Source organism: Rattus norvegicus, chromosome 10 (genome assembly GCF_021556685.1).
Source record: "Rattus norvegicus strain SHRSP/BbbUtx chromosome 10, alternate assembly SHRSP_T2T, whole genome shotgun sequence".
Classification (NCBI taxonomy): domain Eukaryota; kingdom Metazoa; phylum Chordata; class Mammalia; order Rodentia; family Muridae; genus Rattus; species Rattus norvegicus.
In genome coordinates, this window is record NC_141543.1 from 62,354,105 (window position 1) to 62,371,461 (window position 17,357).

General features: G+C 47.9%; 1 long non-coding RNA gene across 1 annotated transcript; it reads left to right on the forward strand.

Moving 5' to 3' along the window:
* The first annotated feature begins 14,584 nt into the window (after positions 1-14,584).
* LOC120095327 (uncharacterized) lies at positions 14,585-15,792 on the forward strand. The gene is made up of 3 exons (XR_015632394.1): positions 14,585-14,857; positions 15,190-15,273; positions 15,544-15,792. It is a non-coding gene; the product is annotated as an uncharacterized LOC120095327 (long non-coding RNA).
* Positions 15,793-17,357: the final 1,565 nt, after the last annotated feature.

Sequence of the window (17,357 nt, forward strand, 5' to 3'; positions counted from 1 at the left end):
GGCATGCTGGAGAATCACTTTAAGAACAGAATAAAGGTGAACAGGAAAGACGCAAAGCCCTGTTTCCACACTGGACCCATTCTGTTCCTTCCCCTCGATGCCTCAGTCTCCCTGTCTGCGTTAAGACAGAGGACTTTGAGCTATTATGGCTCCTAGCAGCTCTGCTGCAGTTACATTCTGAGGCTTCCAACCAGGCGCCCCCACCCTACCCAGCCCAGCACGGGCCTCCTGGAGAGAGGCAGCCTGTCATTCAGAGAACTCTCCTTCTCCAAAATCTAATATCCCCTCATCTCCCATTATGAGTTCAGTTATGGGAGCCTTCATAGCAGGTGTCATTAAATAGACATTAAGACCCAACAGGGCATGTTTTACAGGACCATTACCATATGCCTGATGTTTGCTGTGACAAATGGAGATCCAGCCAGCCACACCATGTGATAATGGGCCGGGAAACACCCCCTGGGGTGAGTTAATGTGATTAGAAGATGAAGCTCTCTTTGTTTAATACCATTCACTGGAAGGGGATGGCTTCCTCTCTGCTGATGCACCTTAAAGCCGGTTTTCACCCTCCTCTTCCTGGACCAACAGCTTCTAGGGACAAATGAGAGGAAGAGAGACCATCTAGCTAGCATGGCTAGACTAAACAACACATCACATAGGTCCAGAGGCACAGAGTTGGCTTTCTCCTGAAGTTTAAATTGTAATTCCAGGATCAAGGGCTACTCTGCCTCAATTTCCCTCAGGATGATTGCAAGGCGATGATGAAAGCCAGAGGCAGACTAGCTAAGCTCAGAGAATTCCCTTTGCTCTCTATTGTTAACAACACCTTACACCATCTGGCTGCATTTATGAGAATGGGGGCATTGACATTGTGTGAATCTTATTTGGATCCTCTACTCACACCCTTCTGCTCTGTGATCACATTCAGGGTGTGGTTGTTATTGCCGTTGGAGTGGGTGATTGCATATCCATGCTACTCAAAACCAAGTTTGTAGTACCTCAAGTTTACAGTTTCTCCACGCAGGCTTTTGCATTACCCACCAAGGGCTCTTACGATTAACCTTGACCCAACAAACGATTACCACTGGGTCCCCAAACGATGGGACCCTCTTGATTTCAGATTTCTGGGTATCACCACCACCACCAGCACCACCACCACCACCACCACCACCATCATTGTCGTCGTCATCATCGTCGTCATCATCATCATCACTACCAGTATCCTCTTTGTCTGGCGTGCTGACCCTTATTGGACACAGAAGGATAATACCTCTTCCTAATGACTCCAAAGACTCCAAATCAAATAAAGGCATATTTGATGATTGCCCAGTAGATAAAATATGAAGTGTGTGGCTGATGAGGGTGAGAGCCGGTATGTGTAATGTAATTTAGAAGAACATTTTTGCCAAGGCAGAAGGCGGTGCTGAGAGATTTACATTGACGGGACAAAAGTTCCCGAAAGCTGCGGTTCTCCCACGGCCTGAAATGATGTTATTTGTTGTTGGCAGCCATCGCTGAGTTGGAAAAAGAAAGACCACACTTGCAGATTGTCACTTCATTTTACTCTTTTTGTGGCTTCTGTCCAAAGTGCTGAAGCAGGAGTCCTCTGTGGAGGCAGCCTTTGTGAATGTTTGCCTCCTCTCTGCCCTGCTTCCTGCTTTGATTCCTCTGGTTGCCAGAGGCCTATGGGAGGCAGCAGGGACAGTACCACTGGGCTACCATATCTCTCTCTCTCTCTCTCTCTCTCTCTCTCTCTCTCTCTCTCTCTCTCTCTCGATGGCTGTCTTCTTTCTATTGGGAGGGTACCAGTCACCCCTGGAGATGAGAATACTTTTGCTCTTTTGTTTGCTTATTGCTTTTAACTTTGCTCCCTTTGGCGGTTTGATTGAGAATCCTCCACCCTCACCCCCCTCCTTAGGCTCTTATATTTGAGTACTTGGCCCCCAGTTGGTGCAACTGTTTGGGAAGGTGTGACCATTGAGAGGTATGGCCTTGTGGGAAGGGGTGTCATGGGGGGTGGGCTTTGGAGTTTCAAACGCCCACAACATTCCCAGTTAGCACTCTCTGCCTTGTGCTTATGGATTAAGATGTAAACTCTCCGTTACTCTGCAGCCCCATGCTTGCCTTCCTGCCTGCCTGCCTGCCTGCCTGCCTGCCTGTCTGCCTGTCTGCCATGCTCCCTGCGATGGTACCCATGCAGTTTAACACTCTGAAACTATAAGCCCCAAATAAACTCTTCTGTTAGCTGCCTTGGTCAGGGTGTCTTATCACAACCACAGAAAAAAGTAGCTAAGATACTCCCCAAGGCTGCCTGGGACTCTCTCTATCCCCTGGACTGGCTTCATGGAACAAGGTTGCAGGCTTGTATCTTCTTAAAAGGAAGAGGGAACAGAAAGCCTCTATTTGACCATCAGCGGTGCATAGGGAGTATGTCTCAAAGAACTAAGTGGCTGGGCAAGGATGCTGCAGAGCCAGGGCGCAGGAAAGTGCCTGTACCACCAGCACACAAACAAAAGTAAGAGCAAACACAGGCGCCTCTGCCACTCATGTATTTATTTCAGGGCTGCCTTAATTATGGAGTCCTTGGGATGATACTGCGATTGAGGTGTTTATTATTCATACAAAAGAAGTTTCTCAGAGAGGTAGGATAATCAGCCAAAAGTCAAGTCATCAGGGCCCCTCCATGGGGTTGCACAGGGAAGCCCCATTCAAGTGGACAGCGTTGGAATTGCAGACAAACACTAATGGCAGCATACGGTGGGTGTGTCTAGACCTCCCAGGCCTGTCCTAGAGTGGACAGTCCTTCTTAAACCCACCCAGACATCATAACAAGGATGCCTGTTCTTCTATGGACACAGAAGTGTGGGGCACCAGGTCCTGATCATATGGTAGTGTCCCTTGTGGTTGCTTCCATGGTTATCCTGGCTCTCTGGCCTGATCTCAATTAATGGCTACATCTCCTAGACTGAGTCTCAGGAGGCACTTTTGTGGCCTCACTTTCTCTTTCCTACTTCACATCAATGTGACAATCACTCTCCGAGACGGTGTCCCGGGACCTGAGTTTGTGCATACTTGTTGCGTGATGTGGGTTTTGCATTCAGGGCTGTTTGGGGATGGACTCTATGCCCCCGCCCCATCAGAAGGGTCAGGCCTCTTTCCAGCACTGCATGTTGTAGGACCTTCCACCAGCCTGCTGACAGGACTCTAGCAGGCCCTGCTCTGCTACTATCAGCTGACCTAGTTTCATTCCTGTCCCTTGAAATAGCCTCATCCCAGTTTGCTCTGTGTCGTCTGACAAATGTGTTTCTTTATTAGGGTGAACCAGTCTCTTGGAGGTAGCAGAGCAGTGGGTCGTGGGCTAGCAAGGTTGCCATGGAAATTATTCACTTTCACTGAATTATTCATTTTCGTAGCCCTCCAGGCTCTCGGCTGACAGACAGACACATGGACAGAGGCCCAGGGAAGATGGACTTTACATCTGCTGCTTTGCCTGAGAGATGCTTTATATAGGAGCAGAGACCCAGAGTTCTGACCCCTTATTCACCCACCAGGGACAGTGGCCTTCTGTAAGGGTATGCACAATGGCTCCAGATGGTCAGGGCTCAAGTCTCTTCATCCTCTGTTTTATCTACAGGAAAGCTAGAGTAGGAAAGACCTCTCAAGGCTGTTCCTGCATCTCAGACTCCAACACATAAAGTAGGCCAGGAATGACTTGAGCTTGTTCTGTGATTGGATCTAAGGGAACACGAAGTCCAGATAGTCTCTGACACAGACATGGCGCCGAATGGCATCTTCTCCCCTGTGCTTCTCGCCAGAATCAGGAAATTCATTCCCTGCACACATGTTGCCTGCTGCCCCACAGCAGTCGCAGCCCACGCTTACAAACCGAGTATGTGTTAAAGGCCCAAAGGGCCCAGTTCCTGTCTGAAAGGAAGGAAGAAGGACAGACTGTGTTCCTTTGGCTCTTCTGGAGTTAGAAACTTTGATGCAGTGGCATTAAAAGCCTGTCAGGGCTTGACATTTTTACTAAAATCACCACCATCACCCACGCACGCTGGCCTGGCCTTCAAACTCAGTGGTGGAATGAAGGAGAAATGACCAATGCTATTTATGCTTTATCAGAGTACTTTTTTTTTTACTTTTTCTATCTGACCTGAAACTAGTTTTTAAGCAGCCACCTCAACAAATGTGTAAAGATATAAATGGAAAGATGTTATTACAGAAGGATTGGACACTGCCTGGAAGCCCTTTAGCAGGGCACAGACTATATATACTGTAGCTCCTGTTCCATAACTCATCATCAAGATGGCAAGAAAAGTGAACTAGACATAAACTTAGTGATGGGCCAAGATGCATAGGCACAGGGCTGAGCACGACGAGCTATAAAAAACAGCAGGTGATATAAAATTCCACTTAAACAAAGCCCGTAGCATGCACATACATCCCTGGTGACTAGGGCCAGCCTACAGCCGCGGATCTAAAAAACCGTGTTCAAATCCCCACCCACACATTGAGGATCACTGAAGGACCCTTGTTGACAAGATCATGTCTGCCCCAGCCCATCTGCCCCTTCCCTTCTGCTAAGTATTCTCAAAGTCAGGACTGTCTTACTGTCTGCTGTACCTCTGTTGTTCCCACACCATAACCAGCCAGTAGGCACAGAGAGTTAATCCTTTTCTTAATGCTTCCCTGAACACTCATAAGTCTCTGCATGTCAAGAATGCTGTAGAGGGCTTGTAAAAGCCTTTCATAGCCACATAGCAAGATCTAGTCATTAGGTGTTCCTGTCAAGTACTTGGACCACTTCCTCCAAGCAGGGCACAATCTCTTGATCGACCCTAGGAGCTCCAAGCTCTTCTCTCTTTATGAAACAGAGCAATTAAGTTTCTTTCCTACCTCCTCTGACCTCACAAAGAGGCTGCCCTTGTGTGTGTCCAAGTCCAAGCCCATCCTGAGGCTCTAAGTCAGTGGTTCTCAACCTTCCTAAGGCTGCGACCCTATAATACAGTTCCTCCTGTTGTGGTGACCCCCAACCATAAGAATATTTTCATTGTTACTTTGTAACTGCAAATCTGCCGCTGTTAGCAACTATATTATAAACGTCTAATATACAGTTTATCTGACACGAGCTCTCTAAGAAAGGTTTGCTAAATTCCCAAAGGGATCGTGACCCACAAGTTGAGAACGATTGCTCCAGGTCAGTTCCCCACAGCCACTCCTGCACAGAACCTGCCTTCCTTAGATAGCAGTTTGCAAATGACAATGCTATCCACAGACACACCTGCACACATGAACACACACATGCACACACATGCAATCAGCCTAGAGTGATGTCAGCTAACAGTGATTGTTTCTCAGAGATAATTTTGTTTTGTTTTGTTTTTAATTTTCCTTTTCTTCTGTGTGTATTTTTGTGTCATTTGAACTTTCTAAAATAGGTCGAGGGTATGTTTCTAGCCTGAGCAGAGAAAAGACAATATCCTCTGTGGTGCAGAACCCAAGTCAAGCATTTGCCAGGAATCCCTTACTGCATGCAGTAAGTGAACCTCAACTCTCTGCTCCCACACAGGTCCATCCCAGCACATCTCCCTGTCCCTTTCCCGTGGTGCCACAGTGGCAGGCAGCCAATACTCCAGCCAGGATGGCCTTCCCAGACCTTCTTCTCACCAGCATGTGAAGAGTGGCTAAGACACCCCCCCCCACACACACACACATACAACGTGCACACAAATCCAGGGAGTCCAAGGACTAAAGTAGGACTAAAGTGTCCCTACCCTAACCCTTTCATAGGAAGGTTTCAACTAAGTCACGTGTGGTATGGCTGGTTTGGCAGAATCAGGGCTCAGCAGCTCTGGCATCTGTTCCCGGGATGAATACTTGGAATGCCACATCAGCAGGGAAGGGGGAGGATCACCGGAAGCCTGGGGGAGCACTCCAAGCCATAAACCTTAGCCTCAACGGGCACACGTGGTATTGTTCTTGTCACTGTGTCCTTCCATGACTGGCCACCACTACTCTGCTGGGGAAATGTCAGGAAACGAGAGATGTTTTGTTGCCCAGACACTGATACAAGAGCACCTGAAACCATGGTCCAGCAGAGCAGATACAAGTCCTATGATCAGCACTGAGACTTGACACTCAAGAAAGGAAGCTTTGCACTCCCCTCCGCTCTGACCCTAGCCTGGCCTTGGTTTCTACCCAGTGACCTGTCTGAGACCAGTATTGATTACTTAGCAGAAATAGGATTTCAGTTCTGATCCCCGTCGAAGCCTACTCATCGTGAGCATGGGAACCCAACTCTCATGGAATGACTCTTGCGCTTCTCAAATCTCATTTATGAGAAGTCCCCAGCAGGGCGGGCTTCATGTTGTGTGCTTTCTTACATCATAGGTCATTAAACCATAGCACAAGGGCTGTGAGGTAGGTGGGATCATTCATTTCTTTTCTTTTTAATTTATTTTTATTGGATATTTTTTTATTTACATTTCAAATGTTATTCCCTTTCCTGGTTTCCTGTTCATAAACTCCCTATCCCCTCCCCCTCCCTCTTCATCTATGAGGGTGTTCCCCTTCCCAAACAGCCTCCTTCCCTCCTCTACCCTGACAATCCCCTACACTGGGGGATCCAGCCTTGGCAGGACTAAGGGCTTCTCCTCCCATTGGTGCCCAACAAAGCCATCCTCTGCTACACATGCATATGTAAGTGGGATTGTCCATTTCTTACAGATGAGAAAAACATAGCCTGTTGAGATTCGTATATGCAACTAAGGAGAGGCCTGAAAGTCCATATGTCAGTTATTGTGGCCATAGTGTCACATAACAAAAGAGCCACAAGTTCAAGAAATGACAAGTGAGGTCTCCTTATTGGCAGATATGGCCATTGCGGTTTTCATGCCAGGCTGTTTTGGTCTATTTCTGGGGTCTCCTCTTCCTTCCTCTGGGATGATGATCATAAACTTATTCCTCAGATAAGAGACAGCAAGGATTCCATGCCAAGACAGACAACTCCATAACAGTGTTGGGCAGGGCCATACCAATGGGAAGGACGTTAACTCCAACCTGTTCTACTGGGAGTTCTGATAAGGTCACATGGGAAGGGACCAGGCGCTCCATTTGACTACCAGGAATAAAGCGAGAGGAAAGGGAAATGCCGTGCATACCTAGCTATCTGAGAGGAAACACCAGGGTCCAAACTGATCCTCTACCACTAAAATGTACTGTGACCTTGCTTCCTCTCTTCTGTCTTCTCCACAACTGTGTAGACCAAACTCTAGCTCATGATCTTGAAGGGGATGGAGAAGCCTGAGAGAGTTAGCAGACCTCGGTACCTGCTGTGTCTCTCTGAGAATTCACTGCTCTAAGAAGACTGCTGCAGCCTTCCATGCTGGATGGGGACCCTGGGAGGAAAATCACACCTTGTCACCAAGGCCCATTCATCAGCAATGCCTGCTTCTTGCCCCTCTAAGGCAGGAGACTGTTCACTCATGCCCAGCTTCAGGGAAGATGCCCTCCCTACGTCTGGGACAAAGTGATTTTAAAATATAGTAGTAATTCCCCACTCACAGTATTTCATTCAGGGTGTTCACCTGTGAACCCCAACTCCTGGTATCTTAGTGGGGACACTACTGCTGATATCTATCTACTTTCAATATCCGGGGTTCAAGATGCTCTGAACTGACACACCAACTATAGGAAATGCCCATTGTCCTGGGATCCAATGTTCTGAGTTCTGGTCTCATGCTTTCGCTCATTTCCAGGCCTCTATTTTCCTGTTTGCATAATGGGCTTAGGTCACCATATCTATCCAAGAACCTTCCCATCCAGGAAGTTCCCAGTCCCAGGATGCTGGCATGCCGCTGATGGTTCTAGACTCTGTTCTGCCTACGATCATGCTCCAAGTTCATTGATCCAAAACACTCACTGTCCAGAGAACTTAGTCTCCCGCCACCGGGGAGGAGGGGCAAGTGTGGGGAAGGGCCTGGTTAGCTCAGAGCAGTCAGGCTCCAGGGCTCTCCAAACCACCTCATGTTAATCTTGGAATTGGAGACGCCTCAAAAATTCTGTTTGAAGCCACAAATCAACAGCCACAACAACAGCCTGGACTGTACTCTGAACACAGGCATTCAGGCCCCCGGAACCCTCAGTAGGAACTACGTTGAACAGGATCTCCAGGCCATTGTAAGGCACCCCTTACAGCTTGGGTACACTGAGATTGAAAATACTGTTTCCATTAGAGTCTGACACTCTCTCTCTCTCTCTCTCTCTCTCTCTCTCTCTCTCTCTCTCTCTCTGTGTGTGTGTGTGTGTGTGTGTGTGTGTGTGTGTGTGTGTGTGTTTCTACATACTTCTCCTAGCTGCCTTCATTCCCAGCAGCCCCCACCAGTGTCTCTTTGCCAGAAGGCTGCCCTAGGGCTTCTGGAGGCCCCTTTGCCCATGGCACAGACAGCCTGAGGGCTTAGACACTTAACATCCACTCAGGGGCAGCCCTTCACCCAGGGCTTCCCAAACTTTCCCAGTTCACTGAAACCCAGGTGTCTAAGTCATTTCACAAAGAACTCATTCCCAGACCAAAAGCTCGACATATAAACAAATAAACAAAACACACACACACACACACACACACACACACACACACACACACCCCAAAAAGCCAAACTATCAAGTTCCATCTATTTAGTAGCATGGGTCAAACAGCTTTAACGACATTTATATCCTAACGCTATAACCACCACTTGTAATGATACATAAAAGTGAAGGCAGAAAATAACATGTCAATTTTACCCGTAAATAACCTCCTTTGTGTATGGACAGAATGCACGTGCCTGTTCGCCACTGCCTAAACTCTTCCGTGCTCGGATCTGACTGCGTACCGCTGCCCTCATTCCCTGGTCCAGCTGATTCCTACCAGCTCCGGGCTTTTGATCCCAGCTGCTGCTTCACACCCAGCATCACAGAGATTTGACGTCATTCAAAGGAATGTAGGACAATTTGATGCTTAAACGGAACTGTCTTGAGAGTGGGTGTCTGGCAGCTGAGGCTGTGTTTTCCTCTGAAAATTCAAATATCCGACAGCAGCTTGGGTCATTTGGCTCAGGGATTGGAAGGCACGGTCCAACCTATCATTGACGTTGCCTGTATCTCAGCTTCTTCTCCTGGTTCAAATCAGGATGCTGAGCAAGGCCTGAGCTGTTCACAGCTGCCCTTAGAACCTCGGCTACAGTGGATTAAGATAGAGCTATTACCTGGCCACCTTTCCACGTTGTTCTCTTCCCATTCCAGTCTCCGCGCTCCACTCCTGGATCACTCTGGGAATACTTCCTAATAAGGGTCTCTCATTGGAATCCCTATTTCGAGGTCTGCTTTAGGGTACCCTGCCTAAGAAAAAGGTGCTCTGAGAGGAAGGCTGGAACTAGTGCAAGGTAGTGCCATTCACGGGAGAACGAGACCGCCTCTACCTTGAACAACGATAGGGGAAGGGAAGCCGAGAGCCAAGCCCAGACATATTGAGGAAGTGGAGTTGCCGCCACTGTCCACAGGCTAGATCAGGAACATGGAGAGAGAACGTATTTATTATCTGGCTTGATGATGTCACAGATGGTCCTGAGAGTAAAGAGCCAGGCTTGGGCAAGAACATTCTCTGAGTTCTCGTTCCCACATACCAATTACAACCTCTGAAATCCCAATTGTAAGAGAGAGAGAGGAGAGAGAGAAAGTTGAGCAGGCAAATTTCTCCACCCACTTTTTAAAAAAAGGTTTTGTTTAAATGCGTGCTTGGTGTGCCGCTCGCAGCTTCATTAACCTCCTAATAATTATACTAATTATGCCACGATCTCTGCACAAGGATGTGTTTGGAAGCCCCACTCCCGCTCAGCTTCAAATGGCAGACAGCCTGTGCCTGAGCCGCTGTGTTGCCGTTAAGCCCTGAAATGTTTTAAGCAAACAGAAGCAGCACCTGTTGAACGCCATGGCTGGGGGCGGCTCAGCTTGAGCGAACTGAGCATGCTCACAGCAGGGCCACACTCTGCTGAGTCTCGAAGCTTAGGTTCCACAGAGGAGCAGTTAGGCTCCCTGCTCCCAGGGTCCATGGTGAAGGCAGGAGCTGCACTTTGTTATCTCCTAGCTGTCCTTCTACAGCCCTGACAACCTGGAGCTATGAGAACTACCACCCCCAATTTACAGGCAGGAAGTTCTTACCCACTCATTGCATGCATGGTTTCATGGTGCGCTCCTGGAGTCTATGCTTTCCTACTAGGTCCATTCATCCTAAGATTGATTCTATTACATATTGCTTTTTCTTCTCTATATAACCCAGAGTCTCACATTTAAAGATCTTAGGAAACCTAAAAAGAGGTTGCCTTCCTCGATCTAGCAGACAGCCAAAAGTCCCACAAGTAAACTCAGCAATCTAGAGTCTATTAACCCTCATCCATCAAGCCAAAGATCCTCCACAGTAAGTCAACTCAGAACCAAGAACCAGGAAGCTTAAGGTATTCCCATGTCCCCTACCCTACATATTTTTCCTTGCATTCTGTCCCCTGGCCAGTTCTAACGCTTCTCCTACATGGCCCCGAGAGGTAAAATGCTCTGTGCTCTCACTTCTAGGTGTGATGGCTAATTGTCAACTTGACAAAATCTAGAGTGGCCTAGAAGATGGGCATCTGGGAGTGTCTGTGGAAGAGTATCATGATCTTATTAATTGATAGGGAAGGAAAAAAATCTTGTGGTGTGGAATCATTGCCTGGATGGATCCTAGACTGTTGTTTGTTTGTTTGTTTGTTTGTTTGTTTGTTTTTAAAGTTTCAATTATGTGTCTACGTGAGAGGCAAGTGTGAATACGAGTGCAGGTGTCTGAGAAGACAAGCTGAGGGTGTCAGATCCACTGGAGCTGGAGTTAGGGACATTGTGAGCCCCCTGAACTGGGTTCTGGGAACCTGACCTTCAATCCTCTGTAAGAGCAGTGCTCACTGTTGACAACCAAGCCTCTCCAGGCCACAGCCTCCTTAAATAAAGAAAGTGAGCTGAGCACTGATGTGCTTGCATTCACCCCTCTGTTTCCCTCGTGCGGGGGAAACGTGACCAGCTGCTTCAAGCTCCTGCCACCTTGACTCTCCCACCTTGATGGACAGACTGTATCTTGTACTGGGAGTGGAGTAAATCCTCCCCCTTCAGCTGCTTTTGTCAGGATATTTATTACAATGGGAAAAGAAGCCAAGACGCTTGGGAACCATGGCAGCATCAGAACGTCCTGCTGAAGGCTCGACCTCCTGAAACTGTTAATCAGCTGCATTTACAAATTAAGACCCAGCCACCGGAGAACAGCCCCTTTAATTATCTAGAAGGGAAACATCAGCAATAAGTCTTCGGAAAATCCCAGTAACCGAAAGAGGGAAGGCAGCAGACAGTGGCTGGAAGAAGGGAGACCTCAGAAGAAAAGCAGAAGAAACATCAGCAGGATTCTGAGCAGAGAGCTCCAGTATCTGGGCTGGCTCCTCGAGTCCCACTCAGAGCCAGGGCACAGCTGAGACTGGACAAGTAGAGAACCATGGGCTTCATTTCTGAATCTCCACTGTGCTCAGGCCAAAACAACAATGTGTGTGTGTGTGTGTGTGTGTGTGTGTGTGTGTGTGTGTGTGTGTGTGTGTGTGTGAGAGAGAGAGAAAGAGAGAGAGAGAGAGAGAGAGAAGCAAATTTATTAAGAAATACACCATTTTATACACACTTTTCCTAAAATGAAAAATGGGACAATGTCGGCAAAGGACTCTCATACATTGGGAAGAAGGCAGTGGGAAGCTAATCAAGTAGTGTTGAATGAACGTGGGGTATCTTAAAAGCATCACAGAAGAACATGCAGCAGCCCTGGGACTGATGATGACAGCCCTCTAGGGTGGGAAGAGCTACATTCTCAGGATCTGAAGCCACAGCTCCCCCGGGCCCTGGCCCCAGGCCGTTACTGGCTCTGCCAAGCCTATGACTGGTGTTAGGTAAGAAGCTGTTTCTTCTTTGCACATCAGGTTCTCAGGGAAAATCTCCTGAGCCCTAGCCACAAGCTGTTCCTAGCCAGGCTGAGCATAGTCCTGGCTTTGAGAAGGAGATATGTATGTTCCGTCTCCACACATCAGGGCCTCAGGAAATGCCTGGACTAATCTGGCCCTCGGCAGCTATCCAAACCACTGGTGACCTTGCAAAGGAACATCTATCAAACAGAATGAACATTCACTGACCTGAGATACCTCCTTATCATTAACTGTTGCTTTGATTGACCATCAAGATTCACCTTTAACCCAGTGCACCTTACGATACTATGGGGCAATCCTTACTATACCCCTGAAAACAACCAAATTCATCTTTTCTTCTGTAAAATGTATCAGATGCTAAAGTTATTGTTCTTAGCATGCTCAGCTTATAATATGGCACTTTTATCTTTCGGGTAACCAACAGCTGGTGTGATTGGACTTGTGGTCTGCTGAATTGGAGGGAATTTGTGCCTGGTATTGTAAACTTAGTCGACTACCTGTGGTTGGAGAGGTCACAGAACCATGAGGAGAGCCTACTACTGCCATGTTCCTAAGTCAGGATAATTTCTAACTACATTGTAAATACTGTCCTAATTCTCACAGAGAAGCATAGCTCACCACTCATCAGAGAAACTGCTTTCTGCAGCAGATGGAGACTGTTATAGAAAGTCATAACTGGTTAAAATGGAAAAGGAGTGGTCAACCTCATTCTCTCTCTCTCCCTCTCCCTCTCCTCCTTCCCCTCCCCACCTTCTCTTTCCCTTGCCCCCTTCCCTCCCCCTCCCCTCCCCTTTCCCCTCTCCTTTCCCCTTCCCCTCCCCTTCTGTGGGTGTGTGTGTGTGTGTGTATGTGTGCGTGTGCACTAAAATTTTAAAAAGATCAAATTAGCCTTTTTGTTTTTTTGTTTTGTTTTGTTTTTTTAAAGCCAGGAAATCAATAGAGGCTCCTGGTTCTCACCCTCTCTCTGCCTCCTCCTCTTCAGGGTTCCATGAGCCCTGAGTGGAGGTATTTGATGGAAACCTCCGACTCAGAGCAAACTGTTACAAGGCCTCTTGTTCTCTGCATGATTCCTGGCTGTGTGTCTCTGTATGTGGTCCCATCTGCTGCAGGAGAAAGCATTTCTGATGATAACTGAGCAGGGTATTGATCCACGAGTACGGCACAGTATGTCATTAGGAGTCATTTTGTTCCTTTCTTTAAAAGTTTGGTTTTATCCTTAGTCCTTGAGCTACCTTGTCTCAGGTTCTTGGCCATCCAAGCCGTGCTGCCTGTGGGTTCTGTCTCATGGAGTGGGCCTTAAGTCAACTCAGACATCGGTTGGTCCTTCCCACAAGCTTCGTGCCATCGTTAAATTCGTGTATCTTACAGGCCCATTGTCGATCAAAGGGTTTGAAGCTGGGGTTGATGTTCACGTTTTTCCTTTTGTAGACTACGGAGTAATTTCCTGCATCAATGACACTAGCTTGTAGGGATGAAGGCTCTGTGTAGGCACCAGATGGACGTCCCCATGCTCAATGAGTTGTGTAGGTGTTGTCTTCAGCAGTGGGGCCTTGATGACAGTTTGTGGAGAGCAACCTGTATATAGCCTTGGCGACAGCCTGGATTATTTGGGGATTCCCATAGGACCTCTTTGGCCAATAACTCTTTTAAATGTAACCCAATTCCAGTACTGGAAATTTCATTTAGTTACACAGATGTCCATCCGGGGCCCTGCCTTTCTTGTTATTTGGCAATGTCGTTTACAGTCCCTTCATGTATGTATGTATTTTACAAAGCTTCTACTGTATTAGGTTTTCATACTACCCACCAAATGGCCCTTAATTTTGTCTCCCCCATATTTCCTCCTCCTTCCTTTCCTTCCCTTCTCCTCCCCACTTCACCCTCCCATTCCAGCTCTCCTCCAACCCATCTATAACTCTATTCTATTTCCCCTTCCTAGGGAGATCCAGTTCTTTATCTGTGCCTAGTCGTGGATTGTAGCTGGGTTATCATTACGTATTGACTTCACACGTAATATCCACATGTATGTGACCCCATACCGTCTTTGTCTTTCTAGGTCTGAATTGCCTCACTCAGGATGATTTGTTTCCAGTTCCATCCATTTACCTGCAGGTTTCAGGATTTCATTTTTTAATGGTGGAGTAATACTCCATTACGTAAATCTGCCACTCATCTGTTGGGGACATCTAGGGTGTTTCAGGTTTCTGGATATTGTGAATAGAGAAGCATCTCTGTGGTAGGATGAAGTTTCATTTGGTAATATGCCCGAGAGTGGTACAGCTGGACCTTGAGGTAGATCTATTCCCACCTTCCTGGGGAACTGTGACACTGATTTCCATGGTGGCTGTACACGTTTGCAGTCCCATCAGCAATGGAGGAAAGTTCCCCCTACTCTACATCCTCACCATCATGAGCTGTCATTTGTTTCATTGATCTTAGCCATTCTGATGGGCATAAGATGAAATCACAAAGTAGTTTTGATTTGCATTTCCCCGATGACTAAGGATGTTGAACATTTCTTTAAGTCAGACCAAGGCAATTTAAACAAAGTTTCACTCCTGCCAATCTAGGAGAGCAGGGCGGCTGGCCTGACCCAGAGATGCTAATGAGCTCGTCTGGGAAGCTTGGTGTCTGGCTTGGCAGGGAGGCCTTGCTAAGGCACTCAGCATCTCAGCATCGCCCCCAGGGAGATGGGAAGAGGTATGCTCAGCTGCAGCAGCCCAGGGAAGGCGGAGGGCTTTTGTGCCAACTGGCTTGAAGAGACAGTCTGGAAGACAGGTTCACAGAGCCAACCTCTGAGAAGACACAGCCTCCTGGGGCAGTACTTGCCAATATGCTTAAGGGTAAATATGGCTCCTCCACCACACACTTGCTAAGTCGAGGGCGCAAGTGCACACACACACACACACACACACACACACACACACACACACACACACAAAGAGAGAGAGAGGGGGGGGAGGAAAAAGGAGAGGAAGAAGAAGAGATGGAGGGAGGGATGGAAGGAAGAAGGGAGGGAGGGAAGGAGGGAGGGAGGGAGGGAGGAAAGGAGGGAGGGAAGGAGGGAGGGAGAGAGAAGGAGGGAAGGAGGGAGAGAGGGAGGGAAGGAGGAAGAGATCTTTGTGGTGTCTCTCTCTGCATGATTCCACACTGGCAGCCTTGTCTCTGCCTACAGGAAGCTGGCACCTCTGGTAACCCAAGAGCTGTTTACAGACACAGCAGTGAGAGAGCCTGGGAGCAGCTCCTTGAACAGACTGAGGTGGGTCTTGGCAAGTGCAAGGCCACTGAGCTAGTGGATGCCAAAGTGCAGGAGTGCCTGGCACACACAGCTGAGGAACCAGGCTCAGTGTTTTTTCCCCGTTTGCCTGTGTTTCTCTTCAGAGAGAATCAGAACCCAGCTTCCAAGAGAAACCATTGTCCTGACCCCTCCACTGAAGTCCCTATTCCCAAGAGTTGAAAAATAGCCCCATTTGGGGCAAAGGTAGGTGCAAGGCAAGGATCCCAGCTAAGAACCTCTCTTTTCTTACAGGTCTGCGCTCCCTTCCCAGACCCATGCACATACAGCCGTAACTCGAGGGTATAAAAATACAATGCCAGTGGTACTAGAGAGACTGAGAATGTGACGCTCCTCCTCGTGACCCAACTACAAGTAAACAGCTGGGGAGGGGCAGAGCGAACTCCCAATCTACTCTAGAATGTTCGCTGTGATGAATTTGATGCCAGAAAATAAATAAATAAAACCATGGGTGTGTTTCCCTGGAGGAAAGGCCTCGACAAATTTGCAATGAATGAGAATGTTTCTGGGCTATGTGCTGGAAAATTAGCGCGGGCTTGCATTAATTGGAATTCAGTTCTTTATGTATATCAATTCCCTTTGATCCTTCTGGGATTCACGGTAGCAAGAAAGACACAGAGCAACAGATTAATCCAAGTGTTGTCAGCGATAATGATAAATTGAGGTGTAAAAGCCCACATTGAGATAAATTGCCATTAAAAACCTGGCTGCCCCTCTTCTGTTAAGTCTGCAGAACCAAGAATTTGTTAAAATAGTGGTGCCTCTCGCAAAGAACCTTTACTGTGCTTGCATGTGGCTCTTCCGTCACCTCAGGCTGCCTTACCTGCTTTCCCCGTTGTCGCTGGGTCCTACCTAGGTCATCTAGTGCCTTCTCACGTGCCCTCTGCTATTAAATCCATTTCAGTCACACAGCACACACTCACGCATGCACATGTACATGCTCTCTCTCTCTCTCTCTCTCTCTCTCTCTCTCACACACACACACACACACACACACACACACTTACACACACCTGTACTCATCCCCTGAGCTTCCTGGCCATCTTCTGAAACCTCACGTAACACAGCCAAGCCTTAATGCTCCATCTCTGACAAAACGTACTGTGAATCTGAGTTCCTGTGAACTTGAGTTTCCACCATAAGCTGTTTCCTAAGCCAGAACATCATTCTGGACTTCTCCCTCCCTTTTTTCCAACCTAACCTCAACACTCAGTCCTCTGGTGACAGCTGTCTTCTCTCTGAGAGTCTCAGTGGTCCAGTCTCAGTTCCATGGCCAGCCATATCCATCTACACTGCATCAAACCCTTGACATCGCTGAAAGATGTCACTCTGTTCCTTATGCGTTGACTTTGCCCTTGTCTTCAGCCTTCTCCGCCAGGAGCCCTCATGCTCATCCTTGAAGCTCAAGCTCAGATCGGACGGAGCACCCACCCCAAGGACCTGCTGTGGCTCTTCGGTGGTGTGTGCACCCTGGTTTCTGCGTTCTTCATTGCTCTCACCATACCGGGAGCCCTGAAAATCAGAGACTTACACACTTAAACTCACACAGTCTGAGGTCAGCTCTGCTGTGTTGGAGGAGGAAGAAGGTGAATAGTGGCCATTGGTCAGCTAGACATTAGCAAGATCCATGGGCACCGGGAGGCAAACACTGCCTTTTGGGATGGTGGGGCCATATGCCTACATCACAAAAGCAGAGCCCTGAGGGATCCTGGGACACCCAGACTCATTTCCTCCCATATGAGCCCCAACAGACATTACCAAGATATTACCCTGAACTATTCAAATCAACATCACTTCAGGCACTATCATCATACTGCCAGTGGGAAGGAATGGATTCATAACTGTTTATGTCTCAGACTAACATAAGGGGAGTTTCATTATTAGCATTGTGTGCTGCACACACCTCCCGATCAACCAGGACAGCAAGGGACTTTCCACAGATGAGAAGCCGTTTTAAGATGAAGATCTTATCTAGCTCTTCATAGCTGGTTTTGTCTGGTGGGGGGGGGGGAAGGCACCACTTCATTCCCTGGCCTTCAGTTCATTCT